General features: G+C 41.8%; 1 protein-coding gene across 1 annotated transcript in view; it reads right to left on the bottom strand.

Moving 5' to 3' along the window:
- Positions 1–12,941, bottom strand: part of NFRKB (nuclear factor related to kappaB binding protein) — a gene marked incomplete in the record, with an annotated part of 1,477,031 nt that overhangs the window by 1,040,166 nt on the left and 423,924 nt on the right.

The following is a 12,941-nucleotide window of genomic DNA, read 5'->3' as shown; positions in this document are numbered from 1 at the left end:
TTGTGTAGTCATTGAGACATGGTTTAAAGCCATAGAGAGCACACCATCAGTACAGGCTATAAATACCTTCCACCCATTTAAACCAGCTATGACACAGACAGGGACTAAAGGTTATGGCATCTCAGTTTACATCAAAAATAAACATACATCAATGCTGGTCAATCAGGACAATGTATTTAAGCATTTCCACATTCAAATTACCATAGGCAAAATCATACACTAATACCTTTCTATGTCCCCTCTATAACCAACAAAAACCAGAACGTATCTAAACTTACAGGAAACACTCATCATCCAAACCAATACCATACACATGGGTGACTATAAATTATCCCTCTATTAATTGGGATCATATATATCACCAAACATGCAGGCATAGGGATGCCTGGATTTTGTAAACACAAACTCCCTGGACCAGACAGTCAATATGCCGACCAGGGGAGCAAACACACTGGATCTAGTCCTCACGAACATAGGAAAATGCTGCATACCCTCCTACTGTAATGTCTTCTCTGGTTAGATCAGACCACAAAATAGTCTACTTTGAAGTAAAAAATAAAATAAAACCTATAATCACAGCTAACCCTGAAATGTTCAGCAACTACTCCAAGGCTAACTTCCTACTATTAAATGATGACCTGGCAAAATTACAAGTCCCCATAAACCCTGATAACACTGTTGTCTACGTGGAACTGTTCACAAAAGACTATACACGCATGTTAATAACTGCAAAGAGGCAGCTGTACCCATTAGGAATAAGTACAGAACTAACTCAAGAAATAAGCCACCTTGATGAAATCGGATCACTAGGCTATAAAACAGAAGGAAGAAAATCACGGCAAAAATTAGGAGGTGTAGCACCCAGCAGGATAAAAGCACTCAACCTAAATTAAATCAGAGGACAAATAAAGTCTAACAAAGCCAAATTTTAATTAAATTTAGCCACACAGACCAGGGCAACCACAAAGCATTTTTTAGCTATGTCCGCGCCCTCAAGGGAAATACACATTTCTGTGCAGAGCTCACTGTTAATGGAATCACCTATACCGAGCCAGAAAATATAGCACACCTATTGGCAGACAAATTCAGCTCTAACTTTACCCCTCTCCCCCTCAACATCCCTTCAGGAAATACCATCAAATATAACTCCCCTCTACTATCACTAGGGAACATGTCCTCAATGCTCTCTCTAAGGCCAAGGACATGGCATCGATGGGCCCAGACAATATCCCTGGATGCCTTCTAAACAGCATGAAATGACCCATCAGGTCCTCTGGAATTGCTATTTAACTGTAGCCTCCGAATATGTTTGTGCCTCATGAATGGAGAACAGCAGCAATCATCCCTCTAAACAAAGGTGAGTCATCTACAGATCCTGGAAACTAAAGACTCATTAAGTCCCACTAGTGTCATATGCAAAGCCAGGAAAAGAATTATCAAGAAACTGATCAATAATAACATAGGAAACCTCCACATTGGACCCAACCCAATTTGATTTTGTCAAGGGCAAGTCATGCCTACTCAACCTGATGGACTTCTTTGAGAAGGTCACCAAAGAAATGGATGAGGGCAAAATTGTTCACAATGCCTACCTTGATCTGGCCAAGGCATCTGACACAATACTCCATTTTGGCATTGTTGATAAACTCAAGAGGTTAGGTATACATCCTTATGTCATCCAATGGGCAGCCAGGTGGCTCAAAGACAGGACTCAAGAATTTATAGTTGGGGTGTTCACCTCTAAAAAAAGGCCAGTCACAAGTGGAGTCCTTCAAGGACTGGTAATGGGACCACTCCTTTTTGCCATTTACTTCTCTGAAGTCAAGGCCAATGGCAAGAGCCTCTGATTAATTAAAATTTGCAAAGGCTTGCAAATTAGGAGCAGTCACAGAATTCCCCACCAACACTAATGCTTGCTCTGCAGGAAGGGCTGACACAGACAACTAACTTTTGTAAGAGCCATGGACTAAAACTAAATGTCAAGAAATGCATAACAATATCCTTTGGGAAATCATCCACACCTGGTAACTATCATACTGACAACATACCATTAAGAGTCAACCAAGTAGTCAGGAACTTGGGGATACATAGACAGTAATCCAACCTTTGACCATCACATGTCTACAGTAGTAAGGACACCAGTCTAGGTTACACAACTAAAAAACAAAGGTATGGCATCTAGCTCCAAAGAGATAATTGTTCCACTGTAGTCAGCATTCATAAGACCTGTCATTGAGTACAATGTCCCCTTTGGTATGTACAGCGGATATAAAAAGTGTACACACCCCTGTTAAAATGTGATATAAAAAAACGACATCACAATAAATCATTTCAAAACTTTTCCCACCTATAACCTGTACAATTCAATTGAAAAACAAATGCACAATAAGCTGGTTGCATAAGTGTGCACACCCTTAAACTAAGACTTTGTTGAAGTGCCTTTTGATTTAATTACAGCATTCAGTCTTCTTGGGTACACACCTGCCATCAATTACAGAGACTCTGATTAACCCCAAATAAAGTTCAGCTGTCCTAGTAGGATTTTCATGATACTATAAAAACACAAAACAAAACTGGAAAATAAAAAAGTATGAACACGACCTGGATACACTCCAAAAAGAATTATTTATTCACAAATAAAGTAAGCGCTTTCGTACAGGATAGTACCTGTACTTCATAGAAGATAAGACAATACTCAATGCAAGACCTTATATACACTCTCCAGGAATGCAAATCTAATGAGTTCTATCACATGGTCAATTAAACATTAATTACATTAAATTAAAGACCTAGCTTGGAATAATATAAGAAAATTAATTTGAGTAAAGATAATGTCAAACAATGTTACTTGGCCACTAGCGTCAGAAAGGAAAAGTATTCTAATTCCTTTTTGCATTATACTAGCTCTCATCCTGACCACCAGAAGAAGTCAGTGGTCAAAGGACAGCTAGTTAGAGCAGCCGGAATGCTATCCAAGTATCATGACTTTTTAAGTGAATGCCAGTTCCTAAAAGAGATGTTTCTTAAATGTGGTTACCCACAGCCCTTATTAGAGGACATTATAAAGGGGGTCATATCTAAGACAGCAACAGGGTTTTATAAAACCATTTTAAATGATTCCTTACTTGTGAATGGGAATGATCATAGCCCTTTCAGCCTACTTAATAAGAGACTCACTATGCATTCCTCCGAAGATCCATTCATGGATTTTTCCATCACATTTGTGACTCCGTTTAGTAATGAAGCATACATTACTAAACGTATAATACACAAGAATTGGGACTTAATAGTAGCTGATACAAACTTAAGAGTTAGTTTACCAAGTAAACCTAGAATCATATTGAAGAAGGGTATTAACCTAAAAGCCATGTTGGAGCAGAGGAGAATAGACAATCATATCATTAAAGGAATGTTCAAATGTGAAAATTGCCCCTACTGTAAACATTTGAGTACAGGACATTCTTTTGAAATCAGGAATATGAGATTTTCATGCAAGGGTAGACACAATTGCAACACTCGTAGCATTACTTACCTGGCCCAGTGCAAAATGTGTCCCGTCTTTTACACAGGAAAATCTGACAGAATGTACGAACATCTTTATGTTATCAGGAATAAAAGGATAGAGAATGCGTTGGCTACACACATTATTAATTCACTAGAACATGTTTTTGAATTTAGAGTTATTGATACGGTTAACACAAATATTAGAGGTGGTCCCACCCCTCTGAGATTGGAGAAATGTGAATTGTTGTGGCAGCTAAGATGTGATGCATTTAGGCACCCAGGGATTAATGAAATGTGCTCCACAGCTTGCATGCTTATAAGATAAAGGCCTTCATTTTCCTTGATATATATATATATATATATATATAATATATATATATATTTTTTTTTTTGGTCAGTATTTTACATTGTTTAAATTGTTCATTTTGTGCCTCCATCTATGTTACCATTTTACAAGGCATTTATATTCAAATATATGAATTTTAACATCCTTATGGTGCATAAGAATGTTTTTAACAGTCATTTTTATCTATTTCTTATCTAATTTATGAATATTTAATCATTTTTCAGACTTATAAGTGTTATTTAACATTTTTACCAGGTGTTAGAGGCTAAGCTCCGCGGTGGTGGTGCTGCAGTAGCATTGTCGCCTCACAGTAAGACGCTGTCCGGTTCGATTCTCAGTTAGAGCGTCTTCTGCGTGGAGACATGCATGAATGGGCGTACCTTCATTGAAGGTTGTGCGTCAGGCCTGGCAAGCCGGTACGTAAAAATAAACTGCCAATCATTAGCGGACCGGAGTTCTGCTGTGGCGACCCCTAACCGGGAAAAGCCGAAAGACACAAACCAGGTGTTAGAGGCTAATTTTCCAATATACTTCTAATGTACACTTCTGAAGTATTTTGAAATGTATTTTCCAATGTATTTTCTTATATTATTCCAAGCTAGGTCTTTAATGTAATTAATGTTTAATTGACAATGTGATATATATATCTCATTAGATTTACATTCTGGGAGAGTATATAAGGTCTTACATTCAGTATTGTCTTGCCTTGTCTGAAGAATACAGGTATTATCCTGTACAGAAGCGCTTACTTTATTTGCGAATAAATAATTCTTTTGAAGTATATCCAGGTCACGTTCATACCTTTTTGTTAGGATTTTCATGATATTTACTCAGTTGCCTGCTACAGCAAAAGCCATTGTTTGCAGAGAGCTTACAAAGCATCAAAAGCATCTCATTGTGGAAAGGTATCAATCAGGAGAAGGGTACAAAAACATTTCCACAGCAATGGATATACCATGGAACACAGTGAAGGCAGTCATCAAAAAGTGGAGAAAATATGGGACAACAATGACACTGCAAAGAACTGGATGTCCCTCCAAAATTGATGAAAAGACAAGATGAAAACTAGTCAGGGAGGCTGCCAAGAGACCTACAGCAACACTGAAGGAGCTGCAGGAATTTCTGGCAAGTACTGGTTGTATACTACATGTGACAACAATCTCCCATATTCTCCATATGTCTGGCCTATGGAATAGGGTTGCAAGACAGAAGCCTTTTCTTACAGGAAAAAAACATCCAGGCCTGGCTAAAATATGCAAAACAATACATCAAGTTTCCCAAAAGCATCTGGGAAAATGCGTTACGGTCCGATGAGACCAAGACTGATCTTTCTGGCCACAATTCCAAAAGGTACGTTTGGCACAAAAACAACACTTCGCATCACCAAAAGAACACCATCCCTACAGTGAAGCATGGTGGTGGCAGTATCATGCTTTGCAGTTGCTTTTCTTCAGCTGGAACTGGGGCTTTAATCAAAGTGGAGGGAATTATGAACAGTTCCAAATACCAGTCACTTTTGGCCCAAAGCCTTCAGCCGTCTGCAGGAAAGATGAAGAGGAATTTCACCTTTCAACATGACAATAACCCCAAGCATACATCAAAATCAAAAGACTGGCTACACCAGAAGAAAATTATAGTTTTGGAATGGCCCAGCCAGACCCCAGACCTAAATCCAACAGAAAATCTGTGGGGTGACCTGAAGAGGGTTGTGCACAAGAGATGCCCTCGCAATCTGACAGATTTGCAGTGTTTTTGCGAGGAACAGTGGGTAAATATTGCCAAGTGAAGATGTGCCATGCTGACAGACGCCTACCTAAAAGCTGTAATTAAATCAAAAGGTGCTTTAACAAAGGGTGTGCACACTTATGCAACCAGCTTATTGAACGTTTTTTTATTTTTTAGATTTTTCTCCCCTAACAGATATGTTTTTCAAATGAACTGTACAGGTTATGGGTCACATTAAGGGTGGGAAAAGTTTTGACATGATTTATTGTGGTTTCATTTTTTATATCACAAAAACCTGGCATTTTAACAAGGGTGTGTACACTTTTTATATCCACTGTACCTAACCAGGCACATCCAGCAAATGGAACATCCACAGAAGTTCCTCATGAAAAGAATACAGAGTATAAGTAACATGTCCTATGCAGACCACCTCAAAGCCCTATTGTTGTATTCGGTCTCCAACAGGCTATCGAGGGGAGATCTATGCCTGGCATACAATGCATTGTCAAACCCCACCCTGATGGACCTCCTGCACATCTGCAAAATAAACAGTTCCAGAATTACCCTTTCTAAAGACTTAAACTTTGCCTGTGATATAAATAAGATCTGCTGGACAGACGGGTATGTATCCCAAAGACTACACCTTCTCTGGAGCAGGCTCCCCCATCCATGTAAAGCAAAGCTCCTCCCTAAACCAATTCAAGTGCAACTTGGACAACTACATGAAGAAAATGAAATTCATCCCTAGTTTGGCACCTATGTTACTAATGGCCGGAGGTGGCCTGTAAATGCTTCATTTTCCAAGCTCCAGCTTGTAATTATTTCATCTCCCACGCCCCTTCTTACACTTATCAAGGGTACCAGAAAGTACAGTTTTGTACCTACCATAAATGTAGATGTCCGATAGGTATGCATCTGCAGTCATCACATATGGGTTGTCCTGCCTCAGGCAGCCCTTCGGTCAGCCGGATTCCAAAGTCTGGGTCCGGCGTCGGCTGATGTCGCCCTTTCCCCGACGTCAGAGCGCCTGGGGTATAAAAGCATCAGCCGACACCATCTTCCTCAGTGTTTCTTGCCCCAGATGCCAGGTGCCCTCAAAAGAAGGCTAAATTTGGAGAAATGCAATAAATTCCAAACATACACAGAAATATATATATGTATATATATATATATATATATATATATATATATATATATATATATATATATATATATATATATATATATATGTACATATGTATATATATATATATATATATATATATATATATATATATATATATCTATATATCTATATATATATATATATATATATATATATCTATCTATATATATATCTATCTATATATATATATATATATATCTTTATATAAAAGAAATACACCATAATAGATAACCCCAGCTAGCTAAGAGAGGGAAAAATACCCAATAAATACCAAAGAGGGGAAGGAGGGAGGGTAAACCTGACTGCAGATGCATACCTATCGGACATCTACATTTATGGTAGGTACAAAACTGTACTATGTCCTTCAAGGATGCATCTGCAGTCATCACATATGGGTAGAATACCATAGCCAATCTGGGGGTGGAGGATCTATGTAAAGGATGGTGTAGCTAAAATGCCCTGCAGGACTGCCGTAGCAAAGCCTGCTCTGGACCTGGAATATAAAGTTAAATTGTAATGCTTGGAAAATGTATGCACGGAGCTCCATGTAGCAGCTTCTAGAATGTCCTTGGTAGCCACCCCTCTTAAGAAGGCTGTGGAGGTGGCAGTGGCTCTGGTGGAATGAGGTCTAATGTTAGCTGGCACAGTTCTTCCATGAAAGGAATAACAAAAACGAATGCAATTCCCTATCCATTTTGAAATTGTCTGTTTGGAAATTGCTTTTCCTTGTGCACCAGCAGCATATGCTACCAACAGCTGGTCAGTTTTTCTGTAGCTTTTAGTTCTGTCCAAGTAGTAGCGCAACTGTCTGTGTATGTCCAGGGTGTGCAGAAGTTTCTCTCCTTTGTTTTGTGGATTTGGAAAGAAGGTAGGCAGGTGAATAGCTTGGTTTAATGAGATCCTGGATACCACCTTTGGCATAAATGAAGGATTGGTTCGCAATGAGACACTGTCCTAATGAAAAATAAGAAATGGCTGTACTGCCATGAGGGCCTGTAACTCAGATACTCTTCTTGCTGAGGTTATGGCCGGAAGGAAGGCAGTCTTCCAAGACAGGAACTGTAGTTCCGCAGATGCTGCTGGTTCAAAGGGAGGCAGAGTTAGTTTTTCCAACACGAAGTTAAGGTCCCAAGTAGGCACTGGGGGTTTCCTTGGAGGATTGATGTTTTTAATTCCTCTTAGAAACTGTCTTAGGAGAGGATGAGAAAAGACAGGTGGATCAGTATTGTACTCTGCTGAAATTGCTGAAGCATGAATTTTAATGGAAGAGTAAGACAGGCCATTGTGGAGCATTTCTGCCAAGTATTCCAGGATATGCGCCATGTTCATCACTGTTGCATCTAGGCCCTTTGTGGTGCTCCAAGTGTGAAATATTTTCCATTTTGCTGAATATGCCTTTCTTGTGGAAGGCCGGCGAGCTTCCATGATGATATCCTTCACTCTTGGATAGGTTATCCTGAGGAGGAGTCAAGGTATTTTCCAGGCTGTTAGTTGCAAGGTTTTCAGGTTGGAATGCAGAGTTTTGTAATTGTGCTGTGTCAGGAGAAGTGTCCATTGAGGAAGAGGCCATGGTTTCATGTGTGACATTCTCTTTAACAGTGGGTACCAGTGCTGTCTTGGCCAGTCCAGAGCTATCAGAATCACTTTTGGCTGCTCTGTCCTGATCTTCAGTAAGACCTTGGTCATTAATGGAAGAGGTGGAAATGCATACACGGTTAGAGTTCTCCAGCTGAAAGAGGGGGTGTCCACTTTCCATGCTTGTGGGTGGTATGTCCTTGAGCAGAATTTCTTCAGCTGATGATTGTGGGGGGAGGCAAAAAGATCAATGTCCGGCCTTCCCCATGATAGTGTTATCTGTAGGAAGATGTCTGGGTGCAGCATCCATTCGTGCGCATCCATGATATTTCTGCTTAAGCTGTCCGCCAGTATATTGTCTTTTCCTGGCACAAACTGGGATTGCAGCTCTATATTGAGTTTCAAGGAAAGTTCCCATAGATTCATTGCCAGTCTGCAAAGAGGGTAGGAATGGGTGCCTCCTTGCTTGTTTATGTACCACATAACTGTGGTGTTGTCTGTCCTTATTAGCAGGTGGCCTTGATGCAGAAAGAGTTTGAAGGCCTTGATTGCATGCATCACTGCCAGCATTTCCTTTTGGTTTATGTGCATGCATAGCTCCCTTTGTGACCATAGTCCTTGAATACATCTGCCCTCCATGTGTGCTCCCCAACCGTGGTCTGAAGCGTCCGTTGTAATGGTTTGGCTGGCTATTGGTTTGCTGAAGGGCAGACCCCTGTTTGACTGGCTTGCTTGAGCCCACCACAGCAATTCCTTTTGGAGGCATGGAATGAGTGGGATCAAAGTTTCTAAGCTGTGACTGAGCTGAGTCCATAAACTCCTTAGGTACCATTGTAGTTTCCTCATATGCAGCCTTGCCTGTGGAATCAGAAGAATGCAAGATGCCATGTAACCCAGGGCCTGCAGAATTTTCCTTGCAGTCAGCTGAGTTTGTCTTGTCAGATTCCTGAAGTAATCCGATAGTTGTCTTTGTTTTTTTTCTGTGAGAAAAGCCATTTGGGTGGTTGTGTCTAGATCCGCACCCAGAAAAGTTATTCTTTGGGATAGAAAAAGTCTTGATTTGTGAATGTTGACTGTATATCCCAAGGCCTGCAGTAGGTGGATGGCATAACTCAAGTCCTTTAGTAAAGTTTGTTGGCTGTCCGCTTGTATAAGGCAGTCATCCAGATATGGGTATATTTGAATCCCCTGAAGTCTGCAGTGTGCAATTACTGATGCCAGGCATTTCGTGAATACTCTGGGCGCAGTAGATAAGCCAAAGGGCAATGCTGAGAATTGATAATGCTCTGAACCTGCAAGAAATCTGAGGTGTCTTCTGCAACTTTGTCTGATAGGGACATACAGGTATGCCTCCTTGAGGTCTAGAGTCACCAGCCAAGACCCCTTGCCCAGCATGGGAAGGAGTTGCTGTAGAGTCAGCATTTTGAATTTTGGCACAATGAGATAAGTATTCAGTGCGGACAAGTCGAGAATAGGCCTCCATTGATTTTCTTTTCTTGGAACAAGGAATAGTCTGGAATAAAATCCTTGGCCTTGTTCTGAAAGATGAACCTTTTCTATAGCTTTCATTTGCATTAAGTTGGAGATTTGTTTCAAAGCCTCTGCCCTTTGATTTGGTGGCAGGTCTGGCATGCCTTTTCTTTTTGGCAATGTGTGAAAATGGAACCTGTATCCTTTGTCTATTATTTGAAGTGTCCATTTGTCTCTTGTAATACTGTGCCAATTTTCTGAGAATAAAGAAAGCTTTCCACCCAAAGGTGCTTCTAATTGAGCCCTGGTTGGCGGAGTCAAAGCAAAGTCATCGAGTCTGTCCTTGTGTAACAGTTGTAGGTCCTGCACTACCTCTCTGGTTGGGAGGCTGCCATTGACGTCCTCTGTAGGAGCCTCTAGCTTGCCCTCTACCTCTGGCACGCCTGTTCTTGCCTCTCTGAAATCTTTCTGTGTCCGGAAAGGACCAATTCTTGGCAGGCCAATTTCTGCTGAATCTTGGTGGTTGGACTTGTAGAAAATCTTTGACTGTTTGTACAGATTTTGCCTTTTCCTCAAATTTCTTTAAGACCTCCTGAGCAGTGGAGCCAAATAACTTTTGCTTCTCCAGTGGAGCATCCAGAAGCTTAGCTTTAACATGGTCTGGCAGAGATTGTTCCTTCAGCCAAGCATGCCTACGTATGACTGCACCTGTCATAGCTGAAGCTTCCAGTGCATCATAACCACACTGCAAGAAATGGTTGCTAACCTGCTGGGAGTTATGTACCAGATCCTGAAGTGATTTGCGATCTAGGGGTTCAGGTGAAGACAGCTTCTTATGCAATTCATCTAACAAATACTCTTGGTACTGTATCATATGAAACTGACAATTTAATGCCCTCATAGAAAGAGTAGCAGAAGTATGCACTTTTTTACCCCATCTCTCTAAAGCCCTGGACTCCCTTTCAGAGGGGAGTGGATTTTTAGTAGTGGCAGCTGCAACCCCTTTAGGGCCCTGGGAAATAGTTTCAGGATCAGCAGAGTGGGCCTTGTAAAGAAAATTATGTGAGTCCAGGACCCTGTAGTACCTATCGGGTTTGACAGGGGCCGGAGGAAGAGTGTCAGGGGTTATGCTAGACTCAGAGTACACATCATCAATGACATTCAAAACAGGAGGAATAGCCAAAGGTCTATGCTGAGGTAAATGCAGAAAAGTTCTTAATCTCTTCCTGGAATCAGAGAATTCCTGGCCCTGCCATTTGAAATGCTCTCTCATAGTGTGAAGGGTCTCCCCGAAGGATAGTTCTTCAGGAGGGGAGGCCGAGGGGATGGATTCTTCTGCATCAGAATCCTCGTAGGCTGAAAAAACCTCCTCCTGGTAGTCCGAGAGAGCAGAGCCATCAGAGGCCTCCTCTGAGGAGTGGGGATCAGAGGGCTCAACCCTGGGCCTTTTGTCTAGAGGAGGTTGAGAGGCCCTGTCCAGATGGGGTTGAGAGCCCCTAATTAAGGAAATAAGGTCCTCTGCTAAAGTTAGAATCTGTGAACTTGTAGAGGGTCCCTGAGGAATAACCCTGGGAGGCATAGCTTTTGTGTGTTTAGCAGCTTTAGCCCTGGTGAATGCCTTTATGGACATGGATGCAGGAGGCCTGGCTGCACCACGTGCTGGTGTAGTTTTGTCTAGAGGAATGGTGTCGGAAGTTTCCAAGACACCAGTTTCTGAAGGAAATTCAATAACCGACTCAGCAGGGGCCTCCGGGGCCGAGGTTGTCGGCTGAGCGGTTTCGGGGGTCGGAAGTACCAACTCTGTTTCAGCCGAGACTGAGACACTCGCGGTAGGCCTGGCCGCGGTTTCAGCCAAAACTGCGGCCCGCGTGTGTCGGTCCTTGTCCTTCCGTTTCATTTTTAAATGTGAAGTCGGAGTCTCAGACGGCATATTGTACGAAAAACTAGCCCCAAAAAATTCCTCTGCAAACTCCGCCCGACGTCTAAGAGTGCGTCAGTTGAAGGAAGCACAGGCTGAACAGGCCGAGATGTCGTGGTCTAGGCCTAGGCAGGGGAGGCAGTAAGAGTGGAAATCCTTATGAGGTATTTGTTTCCCACAAGTTAAGCAATTATTAACTTTATCTGACATCGGCTGAGGCAAGAAAGAGTCCCCAACGGGGTACTTAGCTTTTGAAGTCTTCGGTAGCTGAATTACAGGAGCTGGCCGACCGGCACTTGCGAACTGCTTCTGCTTCGGGCACCACGCGGCAAGAAAGACTGAGGAAGATGGTGTCGGGTGACGCTTTTATACCCCAGGTGCTCTGACGTCGGGGAAAGGGCGACATCTGCCGACGCCAGACCCAGACTTTGGAATCCGGCCGACCGAAGGGCTGCCTGAGGCAGGACAACCCATATGTGATGACTGCAGATGCATCCTTGAAGGACATCTTGTCAGAGATTTGGGATATATGGCTAGCCCTAAAAAGGCCCCTGTGATCATTACCTTCGTACACACCTATCAACCTATAAATGTCACACCTATGGCAACAGCATACTGTGTACTCCAAAGAAAATGGATATTCAAACAGTTTCCGTTTAAGTGACTCCAAGTTAGAACAACACACTGTATAACACAAAATGCCCTTACTTACTGTTCTAACAGGTGTTCTACAATTTTTACTTTAATTTTGGAAGCCCCTACTGCCTACAGTCCGCAAGGTTCCAGACTCCATTCTCACTCTCCACATCAATGTAGAGAGGAAATGAAGTCATTCTAAAGTTAGGGGAAAGCCTTTCTTTTGGACTTCAATGAAACCACCACATGGCAAGAAGTGAGATCAGTGTAGTCCACATTCTCTTGTATCCATGTGTACTTTGGCCAATGCAAATGATCTGTCAGAATTTCAGCATCTCGTTTGCTTCCAAGATGTCTGCACACTGATCAGCAACTTAACTTCAACTCTCCCAGTGTGAAAAAAGAAACAGAAAGACAAGGGCCAGGAACTCTGACACTTTTAATAAATTTAGTTACTTGCCAGCAAAGAAGAAACTTAGAGAATCTGAAAGAAAATCAACTAGAAGAGGTGAAGAGAAAACAATGACTAAGAAGAATCCTGCGACTGTTCAGCAAAAAGCAGTTCAAACTCCAGCTTTGGTGCAAGCCATGGCTTCCAGTAA

Source organism: Protopterus annectens, chromosome 8.part0 (genome assembly GCF_019279795.1).
Source record: "Protopterus annectens isolate FY-2018-M chromosome 8.part0, PAN1.0, whole genome shotgun sequence".
Lineage (NCBI taxonomy): Eukaryota > Metazoa > Chordata > Ceratodontiformes > Protopteridae > Protopterus > Protopterus annectens.
Note: the sequence above shows the minus strand (reverse complement) of the source record. Positions and strands in the feature narration are given on the sequence as shown.